Source organism: Aythya ferina, assembly GCF_964211825.1.
Source record: "Aythya ferina genome assembly, chromosome: 4".
Lineage (NCBI taxonomy): Eukaryota > Metazoa > Chordata > Aves > Anseriformes > Anatidae > Aythya > Aythya ferina.
In genome coordinates this window covers 38379637-38404796 of record NC_140300.1, presented here as the reverse complement: position 1 = coordinate 38404796, position 25160 = coordinate 38379637, and the positions used below count along the sequence as shown (strand labels likewise).

At 34.7% G+C, this 25160-nt stretch overlaps 1 long non-coding RNA gene across 3 annotated transcripts in view; it reads right to left on the bottom strand.

Annotated features, from left to right (window-relative positions):
• LOC311436716 overlaps window positions 1-25160 on the bottom strand; it is a 149683-nt gene that overhangs the window by 27461 nt on the left and 97062 nt on the right. For 2 of the 3 annotated variants that reach the window (XR_014693050.1, XR_014693051.1), the window contains exon 7: window positions 3325-3571. This is a non-coding gene — a long non-coding RNA (uncharacterized lncRNA). The remainder of the gene's footprint in view (window positions 1-3324; window positions 3572-25160) is intronic. The other variant, XR_014693052.1, reaches the window with a different exon arrangement.

The following is a 25160-nucleotide window of genomic DNA, read 5'->3' as shown; positions in this document are numbered from 1 at the left end:
TGGTTTCAGCTGGTTATTTGGTTATTCTGTTTTGTAAGTCTTGTCATATATACTGTATTTAAAGAATTCTTTCCAGAGAATGGCAGAAAGAGTAATTGGCATAATTATGAACAGATAAATTGTTATATATATATTAATGAAGGTATCCTGTAATACAGGAAATAGTAAAAATAGGATCTCAAATAAATTAAACATATGCATTAGTAATCCTTTAATGGATGAAATAAATTCATTTCCTTTGCTGGAATGCAAATAGAGTGCAGAATACCTTTACAGACAGGAGAAAAACAAAACAAAACAAAACAAAAAGTATAAAATTTGCTAATTATTTAAACAGTCTTTTTACCAAACAGGAACAGAGACAAGGAACTATAATCACATCATCTGCATACCTTTTTCAGTATCAAACTGCAATGCCTACTGATGACAATCAATATTTTGTCAACTTAGCTGTTTATCTTGGCTAAAGAGATAACACTCTAGTCCTCTAAATACAATCAGAAAGTTTTCATCAGACAGTGATGTATAAGGAGTAATTCCAGAGGATATTATGTCCTGTGGGTACACTTTCTCTTTACAGTTTCTCAAACAGTTCATTTTCAGTCTGAGATTATTTGCTACTACTTTATACCAGCAATATTGTAGTTCCTAGTTGAAATGTCTGTTGAAGCAACAGAAGGACAGAATTGCAGACTTTTCTACTTCTCCAGCTACCTCCTACCCATATATTCAGCTATCAAGAGCAATGAAAAAAAAACAAAACAAACAAAAAAAAAAGAACAGCACAATTCACAATTTTTGATTCCTTCCAAAGCTAGCAATTCTATGACTTACGTGTGAAAAGGTCTGCCACAAAACAAAGACCAAATCTGAAGAGGAGATACTGGAACTCAAATGAACTGCAAATTCTCAATTTGCTATTATCCACAGTTAGACTGAAAGGTGAACAGAAGCTTAACCAAACTGTGTCTTTCTTGATTTAAAGTAATATTCTCAAACATAAATGTTATTGATTATTATATGTCTTCTGCGAGTGTTATCTCCAACTCTAAGAGCAGGGTGGACAAGATTAGAAAAAGAGTTGAAGGTGGGAAGTGTAGCATAGGAGAAAGGGAATTAAGCAAGTAACCTTGTATATAGTATTTATTTTTTTACTTTTTGTTTACAGTATTTACTGTAAACACATTTACAAGAGCACCACACTATCTATTAACTGGAGGTCAGAGAGACAGTAGGCCAGATTTAGGACTATATCCCTGAGATGGTATCTAGAACATCCCTATGACATTCTTCTTTACTTTGACTGTGATTAGTAAAGCTTCTTTTATTTGTTTCTGTCAGTTTGTGTTAAGTCATTGCAGAAGAAAAAGCAAACAATCTGCTTTATTTGCTTCATAAATATAATTATAAACTTGCCAGAACCAGGTTAGCCACAAATTAACATGACAGCTACATTCACTTTCACATGGATTATTTATGAACAAACTTCCACAGTATATAGCTACTGATAGGACCAGGTGTTGCTGCAGAAGCCAATAGAGTTGCTATAGTGACAGGCCACAAGAGTGGTCTAAAATAATATGATAAATGATGAACATCTTGTAATTTGCAAGCTAGCAAAGTTTGGCATTTAAGAAATATTGGTCACATCTGCAAATACGTCTTCTCATATGGGAAAAGATGGGTACAGTGTTTCAGCGTCCACATTAAGCTAATATGCTCCCTCTGCTCTCTTATTCCCATAAACGCTGCATAGCTCTCAACATCCATGTGGTAACTGAATTACTCACTTCCTCCTTGAAGATACAGATATTATCTCTTCCCTTCCTCTAAACATTAGACTTAACAAATGTCCATAAAATGATTTTTGTCTTTATCTTTGGAGTTTGCAATACACGCTGTTTGTGGTAGATTTTAAATATTTAAAATTCATTCACCTTTTTAGATCTCTGAGCAGCCATGGAAACTGGCAGCAGATTTTCCAAATAAATAATACAACATAAACCTATTTTATCCATCAGTTAGCACTCCCAGACTAAACAAAACAAAACAAAACAAAAATTCCCCCCAAAAGAAGAGGGTCTGAAATTTTTATTAAAGCTATTAGTAAAAAACATATAGATTTGTCATTACAATTTCAGAACTTTCTGCATGGAGGTTTCATCCATTGATTCGTATAATATAATTTAAAGTACAGGAATCATAAGGCTAAGGAATGAGAAGAATATTATGCAATAGCATAATATAGAAAGAACTGGGTACCATTTAGATGGTGGCAATGACGAATTGGTACCAGTTTTTGGATCGACAAACACAAAGCTACAGCCCCAACATGGAAAGCATGATGTCTTGGCAAACCTGTCAAACAATAAAGTAATGCTAGGACAGCTACGTTTTCTAAACAATGTTAGCTGCAGTAGGGTCCCTTGAAGAGTCCATGACAGTTCTGAGATGTGCAACATATTTAAGGCTCAATTTAATCTTTTAAATTGCCTTCTGTATTTCTGCATTCAGTCAGTTGTGTTGTTTCCCCACTCTCTTTGTTCTATCTTGTAGTAGAAATACTAAACATAAGTAGAATTTTTCTTCCTTCTACATATGTGCACTCTTTCCAAGGCTAGAAACTTCTCTGACATTCATTTATACTGAACTAGGAAAGGAAAAGGAACAAGCAACTAACATTGCAAATTTTAGAAATTAACTTTCTTCATAAAAACGTAGTCTGCAACTTGGTGTGGCCTCGCTATGAGAAAGGAAGCCATCAGCAAAATGATTGTAATTTAATGACTGGAAAAGCAGCAGACATGAGTGTGCTGCAGGCTGCTAAAAGTATACCTTTCAAAATGGTGAGTTGCATCTTCTGTAGTATGCATGGTTATACACCAAGTATCAAATGCAGCTCCTAACTCATGATGCGTGCTATCTCACCAAGAGAAGAAAAGCATAACTGTATTCAACCTCAACTCCACAAGAACAGTTTCATTCCACCGAAGTCATCTTTGTAGCATTGAAAGCTGTTGAATTAAAATAATTGCCTCACAAGCAGAGGGAGGAGGAAAAACTTCCACTGGCTGAACAGGGAGCTAGAAAAAGATTGGGGTTGCACTCCCCATAACACTGCATGTTATACAATTACTCTTAACCATTGCTTTACTGCAGTCTAATTGTGTGCATAAAATGGATGGAGTGATGAACATAACTCTCTTTCTGATAGCTGTCTTTACCAGGTGGCTTTATTCTGTCTCTACCATCATCACAAGAGCTACAACTTTCCATCACCTGCTTGTTCCCCACCTCCTCAGTGCTCAGAGCAAGAATGCTTACCTCAATCTCTGGTGTTTGCTGGTCTCTTCAAGCAAAATTCTTTGCAAAGCCCTATAGCTTCAAACACAGTATGGTGATCCACATCTTTAAAGAATGTAAACCTTTCCATTTGTTTCTTGTTGCATGGTTGCTCTTGTATTTTTTATTTCCTTGCTGGTTTGTCCTTGTGATGGTATCCATCACCTTGCTATACAATTCACTGTCATCTATGGAAAACTGCCATCTCCCATGCTAGTATCACATCCTGCTGTTAATAATAAAAAAAAAAAATAATTAAAAGGACAAATCAACAGAAATCTCAATAGTACATTTTTGCTGACAGATCTCTCATGAAAGAGAAGTGTACTAATTGGTGTGGACTACTGTCTGATATCATCTTGTAGTACGTCAGTCTTACCCAGATTTAATTTTTACTTACAAATTAGTCATCAACACTCAACAGAGAAGAAATACAGGGGTATCCTTGACAGTGAACATTGACTATACTTTGGGATGTGCTATATCTACTATAATAATACATATATACTAATATATACTATATAATATATTATATTATATTACACAGTGCAAGGACACTGTGTATTTTGAAGGCTCATTAAATAATTAAAAATGGTCTGCCTTCTATCTCTGTATCCGTCTTCCAGCCACTGGAACATTCATATTCTCTTCTTTCTTATTTAAATTCTGTTATCTTTATATGAAGACTCACATAAAATACTCAATAATCACATGAAGACAAAAATGCAAATTCTCCTTTTGTTTCTATGAATAGGAAAAAAAATAGCAAAAGTCTGTTAACTGAACCAACTGATAGTACTACACTTTATGAAGTCTCAAAAAGTCTTATAAACCCCAGAAACTTTAGTTTGTAGTGTACTTGTAAAGGCAAAGCATGTCAGAGGTTTGAATTCAAATGAGCCAACCAAAAAAAAATCATTAAGACCTAAGAAATTTTGTAGACTTCAGCAGAAGCTGTCTTGAAAGATCCACCATGTAGACGTCTTATGTGGCTTGAGTGTTCAGGGAATATTTAGAACATTAAAAACATTTATTATCATAAAAGAGAGGAAACGGGTTGTTAATGGTATATGAAAAGGGTATTTACAGAGGCAAAAACAAACAAACAAAAAACCACCCTACACTTATAGGCAAAAAGACATTTTTTTCAATTTTGCAAAAGCCAATATTCTCCCATCAAGTGTATTTTAAGTAGGCTTACTCTAACTAAAAAAAAAAAAAAAGTCATTTCTTCAGTAAAATGTTATTTTCTTAATTCCTCATAATATCTTCAATCAAAACAGTTTCTCATAAAGATCTTCTGGCTGGTAAAAATGCAGAGGATGTGCAACAGCAAAAGATTGATTAATAACAAACAAACAAAAGAATTACAGCCTATTTTGAATATTATTCTTACTGAAACTGTAAGATAGATTCATGAAAATATTTCATAAACATTTTCACAATTATACTTCAACATTTCTACTCATTTTTCATCTTGAAACTAAAATCAATTTATCTGATTGTACTATCTGCCCCTTCTTGTGGTAGCTGAGCAGGATACAGTGACTAACATTTTGTTTCTATATACTTACTGTGAAGTATATGAACGCTATACTAGGTCATCTCTGATACAGTGGCATCTGTAGATATAAAATATCTGGCATCATCTAGATATGAAAAGGAGTCTTCACTAAAATTTCTGTTCTGCCAATAGCAAAAAGGCATAGTTGCCTGAGTGTTTCAACACATGCTTCAAGTTTTGAACTGGAAAGTGCACTATTCATAGTTTGAGAAATTCTCAGAGCAATGAAATGTTGAACTTAGTTTTAAAATGCTTAAGTTGTGTTCTTTGTTTTTCTGAAGTTATTTTGGTTGTGTGTTATTTAAATATCAAGTTCTTGACATCTTTACCTTGTTTTACCTAAGTAGCTCAACACAAGAAAGGCTTTAGTCATAATTCCTTTTCAATTTAAAAAGAGAATGGCATTTTAAAAAAATAAACAAACTAGCCTTCAAGTGGGTTTTAGACTCACACTTTTCTTTGTAAAGATAAGATATTCCCCTACTTCAGAAATACTCAGAAATTTTATTTCAATATTTAACAACAACAATAACGATAGACTAGAACGTTTTGTTCCTCCTGGTACTGAATAATTTAGCTTTTTATTGATCTCAGGCTCATTTTCAATATTTGATTCTAAAATACAGCTCCAAAAATTACTTCTGCAACTTCACAAGGCAAGAATAAATAGTCACAGACTGATTTTGGAAGAATACAAATGTAAAATAGAGTGTTAGGATAATTTTTTATTTTTTTTTTCTTCAGCAGACTCCTCCAATAAAATAACTCAATTTTTTTGAACCTGTGATAAAATTTTAATATGGTGGTTTGGAAAAAAAAAAAAAAAGGAAAACAGACTACATATAATTTCTATTCTTTTCAGATTCAGATCCGTTATAAAATCATAGTTCTTTTACAGTATCACCACATCATAACTCAGATTTTTTATCATTCCTTTGTGTGCCCTATATGGCAAAATTATAACATTGTATATTGAATAGAACAGCTTGAAGATTTGCTAAGGTATTTGCTATTATGTCAAATGATTTCTCTCACTCAGAAATGTCCTACAACCAGCTTTACAATGCCCATGCAAATCACATACATTAGACTCTAAAAAGGAACGCAGAAAAAAGCCCACAAATAAATGATTATTTCTAGATTTCTTTAAGTCTGAGAGTAATTGTATCATTTAACATTTCAATTGTAAATATTGTGTTGTAGTATACAATAGATTGTCATTGTAATGGTGTTCTGCTTCCAGAACAAGAAAGTAGATGTAGTAGATTGATTAATCATTGTGAAACATTCACTGAATTCTGCAATTAGAACTTTTTCACTGAACAATGACATTCACACAAGTATTCTTATCAATCTTTATTTTAAGGTAGAGTAGCATTACTCGTTTCACATACTGTGTTCTTTACACAACAGGAGCTAAAAAAAAAAAAGCAAAATTTGTGCATGCTTCATAAGGACCATGTGGAACCTGAGTTAGGTGCGTAAAAAAAAAAAAAAAAAAAAAAAAAAAGGGAAAAAAAAGAGCCTCTTTCTCTGACTGCAGAAAACCAGACACAGCAAATTCTTAAGCTTTATCGAACTTCTATGCAGATGATTTGTACATTAACTGGTAAAACAAAGAAACCCATTTCCAACTCCTTTATGATTATCATTTTAAACATGTCCATATCCAAGAAAGGGGAAAGTTTGCAGACATGGACTGAATTTGAAGGAGAGTTAGTTTGGGATTCATATGAATTTTGGACTGATTCCTTACAGGGATATCTTTTAAGTGTTTTTCTTCTTGGATCTTAGAGAAAGTTTAAAAATATATATTGAGACAATTCCAAGACCTCTACATCTTCAGAAATATAGCAAATGATTCATGATGATGTTTCTTCAGAAACAAACAAACAATCACTGCACCTTTTTTTATTAAAAAAAAAAAAAAAAGGCACAGCAACACTTCAGTGAAGAAATATGATAAATAGTCAAATTAATTTTATAGCGCAAGTTAAAAAAAAAAACAAACAGTTACTTAAAAAAAAAAAAAAAAAAGTTGTCAATCAGAACATGAAGATCCAGGAAAATACACCCCTATAAAAGCAAAAACATTTTGACAAACAGCAGGAAAATACCAAACCATTTCCACACTATTATTTGAAATACTCTCTGTGTTGTCAAAGATCAGCTTAAAAAAAAAAGGCTCAAAAGTGACTCTTACAGAATATCTGGCTTGAAAAATACTGAAGCAAACTTGGACTATTTAAAGAAAATTGCAGAAGAAGAAAAGCCAAAACAGAAGTTTTGAAACTGAATAGAAGCCTGATAACAAGTACAACTAAAATCTAGTAAAATGAGATAAAATCAGATCATTAGAATGTACTTATGCAGGTAAATCTTCTTCATTACCAATCTTTTGGATCCAGAAGTATTACAAGCATTTGACCCCGTAGCTTAAAAGAGAAAACCCTCTAGCTTCAGTTACGGAAATCATAAAATTGCATATATATTGTTCTACATATAGTATTTGTTAAGTTGTTGGGAGTCTGATGATGCCTATTTATATGGTGCATAACTGGTTACTACTGAGGTTCAATAAGCATAGAAATTATACAAGAGTGGTCAGAATAAATCTCTTGATGCCTTGTTCTTTATGAACAGTTTTAGTACAATAGACATGAAGGACTTTAATCTATAAAGTAGGCAGCCACAGTACCACAAGTAGGAACTTGAGACAAGTAGGAGCATGAGCAGTCCTCAGAGAAATACGTTCCTCCTGATGCTAGTCAAACTTCAGCAGTGTATGCAAGTAGATGCAAAGCAACTATCTTGCTGATTCTTTTCTAAATACAGTTTTGTGTGAGAAAGAGACACCTAGAAATACAACTGGTTCAGGAGGCTGTAATGTGGCAGCTATATATGATGCATCCACATTTGAGTGCATCTAGGTTTACAGAAAGGTAAAACTTTGTTAACAATTGAAGAAAAAAAAAATCTGAACAATGAAAAAGTTGTTTTATACTTATTAAATATACTTCCCAGCCATGACTGCAAAAAGTTCCTAACTTCTTCCACAGCATTATTTACCCAGACTTAATAAACAAAACACACAAGCACACTTTTTCAGACTGCAATCAACCATAAGAAAAAGACCTGAATTTGAAAAACTAAACAAGTAGACTCTTTCCAAATTTGCATGGATAGTTTTGAGATTTATTATGCCAGTGTAGATCCAATATGCTAATCTGGTTTATAAGTGACTGTGACCTTTTAGGATCTTAATTTTTGAGATTCATGCCTGTGCTTACATACTCACTAGATAGTGAGCAGTTTTGTTGCATTAGATATACATTGAGCTCAGCTTCCTCACTTCTGTGGAACCTGCCATTTGGTATCAATCAAAAGCCATGGACTTGAATGAAAATTTGCATAGTACACAAAGGTGAACAATAAGCTCTTAGAGTTTAGTGTTTAGTTTTCCCTAAACCTAGGACACAGCTTTCAAAAGTAGCTGTTCAAACTATACAACCTCATTTATTATCATTTTAGCCAATGACCTTTGTGTCAGTATATGACTTCAGAAATTTAACAATCATTGTTTGATGAGGTCCTACTTAGACAAATAAAGTTGCCAAAATTCAGAAAGGGGATAATCATTAACTGCAGATCTCAGACTGTCTTGAGACATAAAATAATTGACTGATTACTTAAGGTGGCAAACACCTGTCTGAGTAACTGCACAGAGTGTAGCAAGAAATATAACCCTATTCTGTAGAATAGGTTCATGCGTGGAGTCTTCTTAGGTATTATCTCACAGGATATACTTTGGATAATAAATCTACATGTTTATCTGAAGCCTAACAAACTGTTGGTGTATTTTAATTTATGGCAATCACAGCTAAAGGTGATCTGAACAAATAGTTGAGAATTGGAACAGTAATTAGTGAACCAAAGAAGCGTGGAATGATCATGGATAAATAAAATAGTCATTTTCAGGTAGAGGGTGTCAAAGATTCTTAAGGCGACTTTAAATTAATTGAAATTGCTTTATGAAAAATGCAGTATGGATATATCATTACAATCCACTAATGCCTATCATTTATAATCATAATAAAATGTACTACTTGAAGTTATGTAAAATAATATTGCATTTGTTACATCACCACAAAGATTTAGGACCAAACTATTTCAGATAAGTATTCTTATCAGCAGGAGCATTAAGCTTCTTTGATACCTTGTAAAGTAACAGCCTTCAAGGACTTACAGTTTTGCCTTGTCCCTACTGAGGGAAACAAATATATACTCCTGCCTTTCCTACAAACACCTATTTGAGTATAATCCATGAATAATGCACAAAGCATACTATCCTTAGTGTGTAAACACCATTCTTATGGTCTTTTCCTTTCAAAAATAGCAACTGAAGAGGATGTATCTTCACTTCTTTGCTTCTAAAGCTTCACCAACACAGCAGCCCCTGCAGTTCTCTATGCGAAGGTAACATGTTGTTCATGTGGGTTACACAGATCTTGGCGTCCACGTTCTCTGCTTTTGAATAGTGATTGCTTATAGTGCCAGATTAGATAATGAAAAAACATACTGGACACTAAATTTCTTTAATGAAGGTACAAATGAGAAGTTGCTAAGCCTCAGAAAAATAAATACCATCTGCATTCTCCAAGAAATATTGCTAAGACTTTTAGGGGCCTCGGCAACAGTTAGCGAAGTGCATGAATGGATGACCTACCAACAAGATCTTTTTTTTTCCCCTCCTCTATACATAAGTATAAATGTGATGCTTGCTTAATGCCCATCCCTGAATGCTCCTGAATATTCCTGAATTAGCCACATGTGGTAGATCAGGATTATAGAGAGATTGCAATAATAAACCATTTTGTTAGATGAAGAAGGAAATGCATGTATCCAGCAACACAAGATACTGATTTGATTGTAACTCTCAAAAGGGAGAAAATCTTATCATTAGTGGTTTTGCTGGGTTGATGTTGACTCCAACCACAACTTTCAGAAGAAAAACAAGTGTTCCCAGCCATCAAGGATAGTAGCAATACCTTAGGGATAAATGAAAGATTATCCCTAAATGAAAGATTTGGCAACAGTACAGTTTGCCAAATTTCACTCATTTTTTCATATAGAAGTGGAAAATACAAATTACAAATACAAAAATACAAAATACAAATTAAGGAATATTTTGTGTACCTTCAAAAAAGGGGGTGTGGGATTTGAAAATGTATTACAACTTAATGTTCCGTGGGACAAGTGGCAATCCCATCTGAGATACAGCTGTCATGATCTGACCCTTGGGCAGGATCGGATCACATTTCCATTGTCCTTGGTAATACAGTCTACACAGCGTTCAAGTGCATATTTTAGAGTAGTAATTACTACTTTGATTATCTAATAAGAATGCTTCCTGTAGTCTTCAAAGAAAGTAAAGCTATTGAAACTGTTTAATTCAATGAACTGGATTTAACCTGATCTCATTCTAGTGACATTGTTTGCAGATGATTAAGTACTCTGGGAGAAAATTAAACATGATTTGCATATGAAAAGGAAATCTAAGATGCTTCCAAAGTTCAGAAACTGGATTTGATTCATAGAACTTTTGAGGGAAGAAGAGACGATCTAATCTGACCTGTTGTATGACTAATACAAGACGTGATCTGTATGCAGATCCTTTTTCTGATTCAACAAGCTTTATATTCAGACGTGCCTTTAGACATGTAAACTTTAACTATGTTGAATTCATAAGCCTGAAAAAATGTACCTTGAATTTCCAAAGGGAATGCTATTTCTAGAGGATTCTGGCATTACTATTAGTCATTTTCAGTAGAAATCCCGCAATATAAACTTCTGGTAATTTTGTCTACTTTTCTGTCAAAGGCTACAGATGCATCAGTTGTAAAGATGGAAAAAAAAAAAAAAAAAAAAAAAAAGATCGCAAATTCTTTCAAATGTTTCCAGGTATCATAATTCTACAAATTCTTTCATACTGCATCTGACAGTGAAACTGCTTTCTAAAATAAAACTCCACTACTTGAGTATGACTACAATAATTTAGTTCCTAATGTATTTACAGACCTCATTCAGGCCCTTCAGTCTGACAATGCCACATCTTGATGTCCAACGTTAAATGATAATAACTTCACGTTATTTAGTTTTATACTGCTGCACAATATAAGAGGTTGCAGGATGTTTCCTTGAACAAATGGCTTTTTTCAAATCTGATATAATTTCACTGTCATCATTTTTAGACATTAGCCTTACATTCTCCAGGAGTAGGATGTCTAACCACCAGAAAAAGACAGACACGAATCATTACTAATAGGACAATGATTTTTGTTTGCAACTGTATCTGGTTTTGTCTTGTCATTGCAACAAGACACACCACTTTTACCACCTTCGTTCACTTGTACTTTTTCCTCTAAACTGGCAGTTTTTGCTTGCTAGTGTGTGGTTTTGTTTCACCTTAGGAGAACAACAACAAAAAGGCAAAACCAAAATATTGTACAGTGTCACTGCTCTTGCTACTATTGTGAGTCAGTGCCCAATTGAAACAAAGTAACAACTACCTCTCTTTCAATATCTCATCTTTCAGATATTTAAAAAGGAATATATTTCAGACCTTAGACATTTTCTGGATACAGCTGGTAGCACTGCCATGCAACAATCCACTACCAGAGACATAGCACTATTTCATCTCCTTTGAATCCAATCAATGGATATGCCCAACAACACAGTTTCCCTAGGGACAGGATTTTCACTAATGAGCAGGAACATCGGTGTGATGCTGTGTCCTTTTTTTTTTTTTTTTTTTCTGGGCCTCTATTGCAGAGAACACGAGAAAAAATGGACAGATCTGTGATGTCCTTAAGTCCCAGCAATCCCTATTTGCCAATAAGCAGTACTAGGGCAATAAGCTTTAATTTTCTCTAAATTGTGAAGCAAATCAGACTGGTCAATGGCCAATTTTAGAACAAGAAGAGCGTGACAGTAGCTAAAAGCTAGCTGGCTCCATCATAGTATGTTGCACTGTGCTAAACCTGCACTGTGCTAAATCAGAAGACTTGGTGTGCAGCTGTAAAAGTGAACCAAATGTTTCAAAATTTCCACTAAGACATAATACATAAGAAAAAAAAAAAATCAGTATTAACAGAAAGACCCCCAAGTTCTATTAAAAGGTTAAATGCAACTGATACATTCTAATAATTTAAAATGTTATCTATGGTGTTTCTGACTTTTAGACATTATTTGTTTATGGTTTTAGGAGGTTAGGAGTAAAAAGATACCAAAATTAACTCTAATTCACTGTGGAAAGTCTTGCTGGAAGATGAGTGGGTGAGAAACAATTGACTTATTACAGCGCTTGAAAGAGGGAAAGCTTGTCATTATTTACTAGGTTGCCAAAGCTTGCGGACTCGCAATCAGTTCTGATCCAATTTAAACCCAGTTCATATCAATATAAAGTTATTTCTTCCTCATATAAACTAAATAAATGGAATCTTGAACTAAAGTAGCAAAAGTGTCCATATAGGAAGTCACAGTTTTAACCAAATAAACTCTGAAATTATTATCAACAAAAGCAACGCAGCCCATGTGAAATTAAGCAATAACAGTACACTGATGAATAGTGATATTCAATGCTATATAGGTAGAGACTTGTTTGATCAGCTTGCATTCGATCTGATGTATTTTCAAATATGTGATAGAAGACCTAAATGCTACCCCTCTCTTCTTTGAAGCAGGTTTGCAAAACTCATTGACATTGATAAAGACAGCAGTAGGCCTTTGCTATTGATTACTTCTGCCTATACATGTCCACAGGCAGGGGCCCAGTAACCTAATGCAAACCCGGCTTCTGAGACTAACTGGCTAAATAATGGATGAACTGTGACACACAAACAGTGTTTATCCACAGTGATACCTCTGAAATTTCATCTGTAACTGAATTAAGCTGTTAAAGTCTAATTGCATTAGGGGTGACTATTGCTTATTGGGCAGAATTCTTACGAAGGTTGTGAATCCAGTCCTTGCTCTCCTGCTCTGGATTTCATCATATATCAAGGCTTGCAGTCTCCGGGAAATCAACACAGATGATGGAATGGTGCAGTATTGTCCTCTCATTACCGAATTTCCATCCCAGATGGCTTGGCAGTAACACTTCTCCATGTCCTGCTGTCAGATAGGAGCTTCATTTGAATTACTTCCATTCCAGGCTCCTGGACACCCTCCTGACCTTCTTGCCTACACATAATATCTTCTCCAGACTTTTGTTCTCACTATACTTCACCCTACTGAAGCATAATGGGGACAGCTGTCATCACCATTAATGAGACAGGATGAACAGATGCAGGTGAAAGAACCACTTGCTGTATGACTAGTAGTCTAAGTTCAGAACAGAGACGCAGAAATTACAGTATGCTCCAATATGTGGTAGATGCTCACAGCAGTTACTTCTCATGCCCTTAGGTCTTTGTGAGTAAATCTACATTAGAGTGCATCAAGCCAATTGTTCTCGTTGCTGAGCATGAATTTCTTGGTGCTTTAATTAATTCACCCACAGCATGAGCACCACTGTGTTTGAGGCACACTCATTCTTGAAGAGCTTGGGCAGATAATTACTATCATGAAACAAAGACTAATGGACTGATAGAAAGAGTGGATTAGAAAAATGCAGGAAAACCGAGGTACAATTTTAGCGAGATCTGCAAATTTAACTTGAACTCCTTCTGGCAGAAGCAATCACTACAAAAAAGGTGTGTGCACTTTATATATACACATATAAATAAATATATACACATAAATAAAATTATCTTCATTTCCCTCAGTCTCCTAAAGGCTTTCTGGATTGAAAATGTCTCTTTTTAGTTTTAAGTTTCACCTGGAGTTGCATTTAAAAGACGCCTAGTCATATTTTTATTTGTTGGCTTAAAAACACTCGAGGCAGAAGGAAAAAGAAAAATCATAGTTTTCATTTGCCTTTGTTCTTGAAAAGTTGGTTTATGTACTCCATGCAGCAAGATGAAAAAAGGGAAAAATTAAATCACAGCAATAAAATATGTAGGCACTTCTCTGACTTGCCCAATAAACGTGCTATTCCAGATAAATGGGAAATGTGTACAGGCTGTTAGAATGCTTCTTAAATATAAATGTTTTTAGTTTGTTTTTTTCCCCTTCTCTCTGAAATCTTCTATAGCAGGACACAGCCTTCATGCTAGTTTTTTTTTTGTGTGTGACATATCCGCAAGCCTTTTGCTTCTCTGAATATCAGTTTTTTTCTGAAGTCAGGCAACAGGAATGCAAGTTTTCTTGTGATGCTTTTTTCATATGTTTCATATGTCAATGTATGTGTTAGATATTAATATTAGTTACTATAAACACCTAAACATATAACCAACTGACATCTAATAATTATATAACTATAGGTAATAACTATCAGAATATTCAAAGGTATCATCTACTTATTCTATGACTACCTGAGGTTTTCCACTTCGTACAGAAAAATATTTACTGAATGTATGACAAGCTGATTGCAGGCCAGCTACTGGGACCTCATCTGGAATGTGCTAATTGGAAGGGAATGTGTGTACAAGTGTCCCAAAACCCAGATGATTGCCTTGATCAGCAGGCTATGTAATTAGGGCTCTATTTCTGGGTTTTCATGATAATTTGGAACTTAGTGGTGCAGTGTTCTCTCCAATAAAGAACAAAAATAAATGTGGAAAACATTGTATTACATGAGGAATTCTTGTTTTCCAGCCAAATCTATCTAGATTTGCTTTACTGTTGCTAGCAAAACCTTTACTTCCCTTGAAAAATTGCCTTCCTTCACTTTGAAGGAGTTAAGGTAACATTTTCACACTCAGCAATAGCCTATAGAAATCCAGAAATTAATTGCAGAGTGAAAAAGAAAAGAGGGAGAGAGAGAATAGGCACAAACAAACCAAAGCTATCATAAGGTTTTTAAGGCACATCATAGAGAAGAAAATCCATACAAAAGGGAATAAACAAACCTTTCAGTGTGGTGGATCCTTAAAATGTTTGCCACCTCTGTTTCGCATTGACAAACTCATATGGGTCTCTTTCCTGTGTTCAGTGCTACAGCAAAAACCCAAATAAATTTCTAATTTAAGGAAGAGCTAGTGTCAGCTGCCAATCAACACAAGTTCTGCTTTACCATCTATCTAATTTATTCTCTAATAGAGCCACAGCTGTAGTTTTCCTGCTTGCTTTATTTTGTATCTTTCTGATGCTGTTGCAACTTGGTTTTACGCACTTTATAGTCCTCTCTAAAGCTGTTGCACTATGTTCACATACTGCAGAGCACACATGCAATACCATGGATTCTGTTGGTTTTCCAGAGCTATTTGTTATTGTCATCATTTCAACACTCTGTGCTGTTACTCCAGGATGCCAAGTATTATTTTTCACGTGCATAAATTTTATGCACAAGACACCTTCCATTTTTATTTAATAAAATGACTAAAATAATAATACCTTACATTTGTATAAATCCCCTTTCATCCAAGGGTCTAAAAATACTTTATGAACATTTTAAACTTGGATATAATGCCACAGATTGTTCAATGTGCTACTGAAAAACAACTACTTTTAGCATGCAACATATCTGCTTAACAGCACAGAGAAGCACTGCACCATTTTGAATGTCTGTATGACTACGTCTGTTAGACAAAACAGCACCATGATCATCCAAGTGCAGAAGCACAGAAGGGTGACATTAGGAGGAAACAATATGGATCAATTTGCTGCTCATATGGGTAAATTTAAAGGGAAGTCAGAGGCACTGACTTGACAAACAAGAAAAAACATCCAAAGTCTGTGGAAGAAGCAGATGAATTGCTTAGCAAAAGAAAAGGAAAAAAAAAAAAAGTTTAAACTATTTTTCTATTCATATCTATTCACTTCCATGGTCAAACTAACCTAACAACTTAGGGTAAGCCTACTGCTTCGTACTTTCACATAACTAGGCTCACCCCTTAGACATACTTTGATTTAGACATTGAATCAATGACACAACCCGGGTATCACTATTTCTCAAGAAGTGCTGTAGTCAAGACCAGAAAGGAAAGGGATAAGGGAAGAGGTCATATTATTCCCACAAACGATATTAAAATACCATGCAGCAAAGTCAAGATTGTCTATGTTCCTCATCATCTACAGTTATAATATGAGCTACTTCTTGGGAGTGTCTGTGGTTCAAAGAAAGGGCTCTGATTGCTACCTGCACAGTGCCACACTGCACCCTTGAAGACAAAATAGGAAAGCAGCAATAGTTTGTAAGCTTCATTGTAAAATTAATTTATGACACTTTCTACCTAAACTCCTCTCTACCTAACAAATAGAGAAAAAACAAACAAACAAAAAAAACCAAACAGGTAGTTTTCTGAACGTATGTCCAACAAGAGCCCTCAGAGTTCTATATATACATCAAGGGCATCACATGACACTAAGTTTGTCCGAATCTGTTTTTGTTGGAAAAGGCTGTTATAGTATTGGCCCTGTTCTTATCTCTTGAAGACAGTAGCCCAAATTCTTCCCTGTTACACAAGTCCAATCTCACATTGATTTCAATGGGTTTCAGTGGAATAACTGAAAACAGAATTTGGCCCCTAATCTCTGACTTTATCATATAACTAGTAAGTGCTTGGCTGAGATTAGATTTAAAGATAGCCCAGGGGGGATAATTCAAGGACTCAAGAACCTTTGCTGATGCCAAAGTCTTCTGCCTTTGGGGAAAACACAAAACAAAACAAAGTACATTTATAACACTATATTCCTTGAATGAAAAGAACCCTCACTAAAATGCTAAATGGTGTTTCTCACCTTTCTTCAGTAAGAAAAATAAGAGGGGATATTTATGTTCTAGAAAATAGCTCAGCATTTCCTTTTCTAATGTTTTATTTTAAAAACTTATATGCAGTTATGCTTGATTGTGTTAATGAAGTGAATCCTTTCTGATTTTTTTTTATTTTTTTTTTACCCCTATGAATAATATAATTGGAAAGAGGAAAAGAGCAAGTACTTTCATATGCATTTGTCTGCAGCGGTTTTCTTTTGACCGAGTTAGTCACCTACCTGGGCCTAGTGTCTGTTACAAGCCACTCTGTGCTTCAAGTTAATCAATGATACAAGTAATGAGGCTTTTTGGAAGTTTGAGTTGTTGAGTACTAAAACACAAGGCAGACTCTTACAGCCCAGGGACCATCAACATTTGCAGTGACTATAAATTTAAATTTTTTCTGATGATTGAGGATGTGACTTACATAGTAGCTTGTTTTCCCCCCACTTACCTGTCTGTGTTGAACTGGACTTAGATTTTCAAGTTAACAAGACTCAATCCACAAAAGCAGAAGTCAACAAGTAGAAATGACTTGATTGGACCTCATAGCAATGCTGCTGCTTGCTGATGACTTTGTGGAGACACGCATACCACTCTTAATACTTCGGGGGGGGGGGGGGGGGGGGAAGTCAAACACTTCTTCACTCTGAATTATTTAGTCATAGAGTACACTAGTTTATATTACTAAATACTACGAGGCCAGAAAACAACCTGTGATTTCTATTTAGTCTCAATGAACAGAATAAGAAAGAACACGGCTACATTTCCGGATTTTAGAATTATCTGCTGCAACCGCTAAACTGAAAAACATATTCATGTAGCAAACCAACAAGGCCTTGCTCAAATAACCTAGAACCCTTAATGTAAAGATAACTGGGAAATTATTTTACAATATTTTTTCTAATAAAATTATATCTGAAGGCCAAAAGAAATAAAGACAATGAAATCACAGGGTCAGTGAGTTAAAATAGGTCCCAAGAGTAACAGATCAATCATGGCCACCCTTGCAAGCTTTTGTGTAGCAGTTATTAGTCTAAATTATACCCCTGGGAAAAAAAAAAAAATAAAAATAATAATCTACCCCAGACTTAGATGGCACTGAAAGTGTCCTTTATGAACTACTTAATTGGAAGCTTTGATCCTGTAGAAGCCATAACCCTGCTCATCTAACTGCTCTCCAGAGAAGGAAAGGACCAGGGCTCAAGGAAGAATCTGCCAGCAGAAGGCCTCATGCTCCCCCCACCTAATTCACCTCAGGCTACATACATCAGGCCTGATACACATTTAATTAGCAAGCAGCTGTGGCTGTTAGAAAAGCTACAGACTAACTTGTTTGTTACTGCCCCTCTGCCAGAGGTTATCATCTTCTCAGGAGGATGTTTGAACAATTTAGTTTAAGCCCATCATAACTGGTAGCACAAGGTGGGACCTGCAGACCTTGCATTCAAGGTAATGCCCTGACTGCAGTGAAAACAGCAGCCCCCAGAGCAGTAACAAGGTGACACTGGTAGAGTTTTCATGCACCATAAACACCAACGAAGCAAAAGCCAGTCAGCAACCTACAGCTCCAGTAGTCTCTGTTGCTATCTAAGCTGTGCTATTGTAAGCTGAAAATGGAGACATACCATGTCCACAACTCTCCCTGCCACTCCCCTCTTCTCTTGACCTTTCCTTCTTTCTTCTCCAAGCTGAGATCTACATGGTTAGAACCGGCAATGGCTGTTCTAACATATCGTAAAATATCATGTAGAGGGGGGAACATTTCTGCATCACTCTTAATTTCCTCAGAGATCTCCTAGAAATGCAACAAAGATACCATCTACCCTACACTAGGTCTTGATTCTTTTTTTTTTTTTTTTTTTTTTTTTTTAAATCTGCTATGATTCTGAATGTTTTTCTTAGCTAACTGATTGAAAAGCATAATAAATCTACTTATTTTAAAATTGTGTGGTGCGGACTCTGAAAACTATTCCTAAAAAAACAATTTCCACAACAATAAAGCCATTCCAGCTTATCCCTATATGCAACATCAGACTTGCTACACAATTACAGGGAACTCTACTCTGCCAACACTGTTAAATTGAGGACCTCTCATTTTCTGGCTCTGCTACTGTTGGACAGCTTAGGCTCCCACTGCTTTGTCTCCATCTGTGCTAACAGAATCCTTTTTGATTAAAATGTTGCTGAGTTATATTGTGAAAGCTCACTTGAACTGTGCACTTTCCTCAATTCGCAGTTTCCCCCCATTTGGATGCAAGATTTAAAGAGGTTGATATCTACACCTCTAGCCTGATGTATTTCAATGAGAGGGAATGAACTAGGTCTTCTAATTAACATGCAGTTTTTCGAAGAAGAGGAAACAAACTGTGGCATAGGTTTTCCCTATTGTGTGTACATGTATGTGCATATACATGTATGTTTTTGTTGTTGTTTTTTGTTTTAGTAAGGTAGATTAGTTAGCAAACAGGTCTGAAAGAACGTCTGGAAGAAATGCAGATGGGAACTATCCACACATGGGAAATAAAGCAGAACTTTCTAAAATAAAATAAAGTCACACTGAAGATCTGCTTAAATGAGACACAAAAGGAACAATAATCAAGTAGAAATTGAGGTCCTAAACATTGAAATGACTATAATTCATGAAGATATCTCAGGATACTTTGGTCTTCACACAAATCTTACCTGAAAAGAAAAAAAAAAAAAAAAAAAAAAAGGAAGAAATCTATAACAAGTCAGGAGTTCTTGTTTCCCTGGGTTCTCACAGTGGCCGCTGCATGGTCATTTGACTTTTGAAGGGAAATATGCATTCTGCAAAGCCACATTTAGCTATGTTTCACATCAGGTAAATAAGAAAAAAACCCAGCACCTTTATATCATAGCACAGACTACAAGGTCTGTTTCCCAATTAAAGAAAAAAAGATAAAAATGTAACATATTGAAGTAGGGATTAATAAGGAAATTACCAAAGGAAATTAAGACAAATTAGTAATTAATTAGACTGTAATTAGGAGATAATTAAGTAAATTAAGGAATTCAGGATGTACATTTTACATTCTACCTAAAACAATAGTTCTAATTCAACATCTAATGTCATTAAACAGTGTTCTAATTCTCAGTGACACATCTCGGTTTTTGAAGTGTCAAAGTTTGTATTTTCACAGTCGCCTTAAGTCTAAAGATATATATCTGTTTTAGGAAACAGTGGAATCAAAGGAAAAGTTTAATTGATATATTTCTTTCAGAACTGTTCAAAGTTTTGGGAATACTGCACTTCCTGCACTGAAACAAGATCGAGCTTAAGCCCTGTCTCAAAGTCCCTTTTGTAAGTTGAACAATAATTTGATGTTTTTATCAATCTCACTGAAAGCAGAAAATACTAATGCATGAGATGGAGATAAACAACAAAAAAATAAACGCATTGGGATTCCTGACATTTTCAAAGATCAGAACATGCTCGTGCTTGAATTATATTTGGTGGATAGACTCAGACTAGTTCTTACCTTAACTAACCTGCCTCTACCCATACTTTCAGGAAGGGTTACTTAACAGGTTGACACAAAGTGTGTTAGGCAGGTTTCAAAGGTATTGCAAAAACAAAAGTACTTTTCTCTCACACACTAATGCCCAAATATTTACTAAGAAAAGAAGCAGGATGCTGTTTGTTTTCACTAGTCTCCAGAGTTTCAGTGCCACTCAGATCTTACATTTACTTCATATATGCATTATTTAGTACCATACAGTTCAACCCAGGCACAGCTAGAACAGGCATTACATACAGTTCAGAGCTTATGTGTCTAACAATCACTCTTATATTAAGTTCTTACCCTTTTGTAAAATACAATCCTCTGTCCATAGAGGGGGGAAGTCTGTTTGTTAAAACTGCATGGCATTGTACTTCAACTATTACAAAGCAATCAATTTTCCAACATGCTTAACAGGAATAGACTTAGGATTCAAATTATTGGGCTTAAATTAGCCTCTCTGCCTATTATTCCCATCTGATATGAATTCTTAGAATGAAGCTACAGAACTAAAGCCTGATTAAAAATGAAAAACAAGCATACTCTACTTTATCTATGATAAAATACCTTTCTCTTCAAAGAGTTTAAACTTGCAATTATGTTTGAAGACTGATGTCAGATAACTGCCGAGTCTCTGTTCAGGCAGCAAGAAATATCTTTATATTCAATACATATTGCATGGATCTGTAGACCAGCACCATGAAAATTTCTCTGTTGCTGATAAAGTAGTTTATGGGATGTTTCTTTGTGCAATCCTTAGAAAGAAGTACCCAGCAATTTTCATGAAGAAATGGATGCAAACATTTTCCATTTGTGCTATAATTTTGTTTCCTCTCTTTCATCGGAGTCTGAAGTTGATCAGAATATATATGATCCATAAATATAAATAATCTTTTGTTTACATGGTATTAATTACCTTGCTGGAAAATGCACTTGTCAAATAAATCTATATAGGAACCATGGGAGTCAGCTACTAGAACATGATCATCTTCTAAATAAATATAACTACATAGCAATAAATAGCAGCCGTATACAGTAGAGTAGAATAGGAGGAGTAGAATAATATGTTCAATTGTAAATCACTGTGCATGGAAATTTAGGCAGGCATAATACAATTACCCAAATGGAGGTCAAATGCAATTTCACAGGGTGAATAGCAGACTATGACCATGTATCTGTTTAATTTTTTTTTAATTTCAGAATGATCCAGGCATTATTTAACATTTGGAAATATCTTTCATTTTTCATATGCTATTCCAATGAACACAATTAATTTAGTAGACAATTGCAATTTGCATAATTTTCATGAGGAACACTTTACTTAATGTTTGGAGTTTTTCATTTAGATTCCCCCACTTCAACTAAAACAGAAAGGACCCAAAGTGAACAGAGAACATTAATCATAACACTTAGCTGAGATCACCTGAAAACACTACCTATCATTATAACCTGAAACAGAAAAGTTTGCTGGTGAGAGACAGTTTTGTAAGTTGAACATTTGTAAGTTGTTATTTGTATAAGATACAAATAACAGCAATATGGCATTCTATTTATTTTTCTAATTAAAAATAGATCTATGAGGAAAAATCCAGAAATATGATTTGCCTTTAAGTCTCTTGATCATACATAAGAAAGAAACTCACAAATTAAAAAGGTCCAGGTTTTAGCTTTCAAATCTGTACCAACAATCGCAGCAGTAGTTCTGACTGGAAATCAGTCTCAAGTTGTGGTCTCACAAAAACAAAGATCTTGCTCTTTAAGACCTCCTTCATGCTTCATAACTATTACTTACTATTTGTATGCTTCATTTTAATTTACTGATATTGGGTGTTTTACTTTTCCTCCTTCCCTTAAAAATTTTGATTCTGTAGTACATACAAGAACAACAACAAAAAAGCTAACAAAAAGGCCAGGCTCTTTTAAAATGTGAAATTTCATCACCATGTTGATTCGGAGCCAGAACTCCAGTCAGAGGTGCTAGGCTCAGTTCTACCCCTCAGATGCTGCTGCAAACAAATTGAGATAAAAAAAAAAAAAAAAAAAAAAAAAAAAAAAAAAAAAAGAGATAATATTTATATTGCCTCACTGGTCAGATTCTTGGCTAACTTTCAAAACAAATCATCATTTTGTGATCAGACTGAATTTTCTTTCAGAGGCCTTCCATTTGTACCTGAATCATGGTATCCAAAGGGCACACTGAACAAAAGAAGCTATAACTTGCAAAACATTATGCTTATTACAGAAAATGACACAAATGGTTTACCACTTTAAAAATCTTTAGTACTATCCACATAAATACAGTACTTCATTAACAAGACACTGGGTTGGATCAATGCTCTTCCTGACAGTTCTGCTACATACCTGTCTCATTTTGTTAGCTTAATGAACTTTTTCCTAGCTCATTCCCACAAGTACTGTGTGTTGTCTGCCTTAAAAAAAAATAAATAATAATAATAAAAAAATCACCTGACACAGGTTTTTAAGTCACTCATCTATGCAATACTGAATGACTTTTTTTTTTGGCCAGGAATCAGAAATGAACAGCAGCATGAAGCAACTTTTTTCTGCAATGCTCTTCCCTTGAGAGAGCTGGAAACATTTTTACCTCTCAGTTTCATTAGTTTAAAAAGTTATTTGAAAAAGATTCACTATGCTTAGCTCTCCAGTGGGCAGAGACATGTATGCTATACCTCTGAAAAACAATTAAGACAGGCAGACGATATACAGACTGTTCTGGTTGCATTGTTTTGTGAGCTGTAGAGGCAATGCCATCCTAAAGTTGAAGATTTTTATTACTTTCTGCATGCAGACTGACAACATCATCAGAATCACAAGTCAACAAAGAAGAGGTGAAACTTGGCAGCACCAACAATGAAAACATAGGATACAATTTTATGTTTACTGTACACAGCCCCGCTGCTCAAGAATTAAGCATGTTGGCCCCAGTCCAGTAAAGCACTTAGAGGACCACGGGGACTCCCGGTGTACTGACAGCTAAACCCATGTCTCAGGGCTTTGCTGAATTAGCGTCTGAGAACCAAGCATCTCAGAATCTGGATCCCATGCCAGACAACCGTACAAGGGGCTTGGCCATCATGCTTGCTGGTAAAGGATCAGTATTTGCTGATAGCAATAATAATGGTGATCTACTTAGAGGAACCTTTGTTATTCCAGGAAAAAAAAAAAATCAAAGAAATCCTTCACTGAAGTTAATGAAAATTTTACTCTTAGTTTCAATACAGATGCTGTTTCATTTGGTTTCCCAATTTATTTTTTTTTCTTTTTTTCTTTAAAGGATTTTACAAATTACACTGGTTAATGATTGCACAGAAGGGCTTTGGCCACTGAAGGAGAAAACATTTGGCTTTGAAGCACATATACAATATCTGAAATCTCACTAACAGCTGCCTTTTGTCTTGTTGATTTTGTTGGTATATGGGCTCACACTTACACTAAGTCAGTGAGAAGAAAAACGTTGGATTCAGAGCTGGTCATCTCATTACTATTCTTTATTATTAAATATATAATATCTATTATTAAATATATATTATATTATATTAATATAGATTATATTAATTATATAGATATATAATAGATTTATACAAATTATATTAATAATAGACATATTTAATAATAGATAATATATTTATTACTTTTAATAGAGAGTTTTACTTATTTTGCTTATTAGATCTCAAGAGACTTTTTTTTTTTCTGACGCTGATACTGATGTGGTCAGAGTGAAGCAAGCACCTGGATACATTGCTTCCTTGTTTAAGGTATAGATTAACAGCAACTTATCTCCAGATTTTAATATGCTGTAAGATCTTCCAAATTTTTCATCTCTTGAATACTATTTATAATTTTTTTTAATACTATTTAAAAGCTTTGCTTTTAAAAACATGCACACTTTTGAGTCCTGACTAATATCTTGAAAAATGCTTACTAATGGTGAAATTGAAAATAAATTTATCTATGAGTTTATCAAGATGTGCTTGCACTTGTGTGATACAGTAGAATGACTCGATAACCTCAGGAGCACAGGCCCCACTGTATTTATCCTGAAGTTTCTAAAGCCCTGAGGGCAACTTATTGATACACAGATTAAACAAATCCACACAGAACTTTTTTTCCCTACTCACATTTTATTTATTATTATTTTTTTAAACCTAGAGCATTTATCAAATCTTTGACATTCAGTACTAGGCTTTCTACAAGACAAACAGAAAGAAGTCCCAAGCTAAAAATGCTGTGAAATAGCAGCACCCTTTATTATCTTAACCCTGATAATTTGGTGGTACTCAGCCATGAGAGAGATGCAAAGGGGTGGCAATCTGAATATAAAGAATGTTGAGAAACAGCAGATTTCTTAACTGCATTAAAACAGCAAAATTGTTCAGATAATGTTTCCCTAGGAACTCCTACAAAACGCCAATTCCTCTGGTATGTTTAAGGATATAATTCTGCCAAACATCACTCTGTGTATGGTCAGCCTCCTGCTTTATGGTCTTCTCGTATGACTTTGTTCTGTTGTAGCCAAATATAGAAATCAAGGTTTTATTTTAAAAGACTGACATTTTTGTAGCAATTTGCTACAAAATTTGGTACATATGAGTCTGCTTCTTTATCATGAAATCATTGTTAATTTTCCTTCCACTTCTGCTTTTGAAAGGATCTCCTCTAATTCCACTATTTTGAAATGGATAAGATCACCCCACAAATTTTTATACTAATGATTTAAAAACAAATTTTTCAGATCTAACATAGCTCTATTCATTTATACCTCAGCCTGCCCCCATTAAGATCTTTATGTAGATATTACCCATCTAACATATATACGGGTAACAAAAAAATGATACATAATTTTGGGGTATCAAAT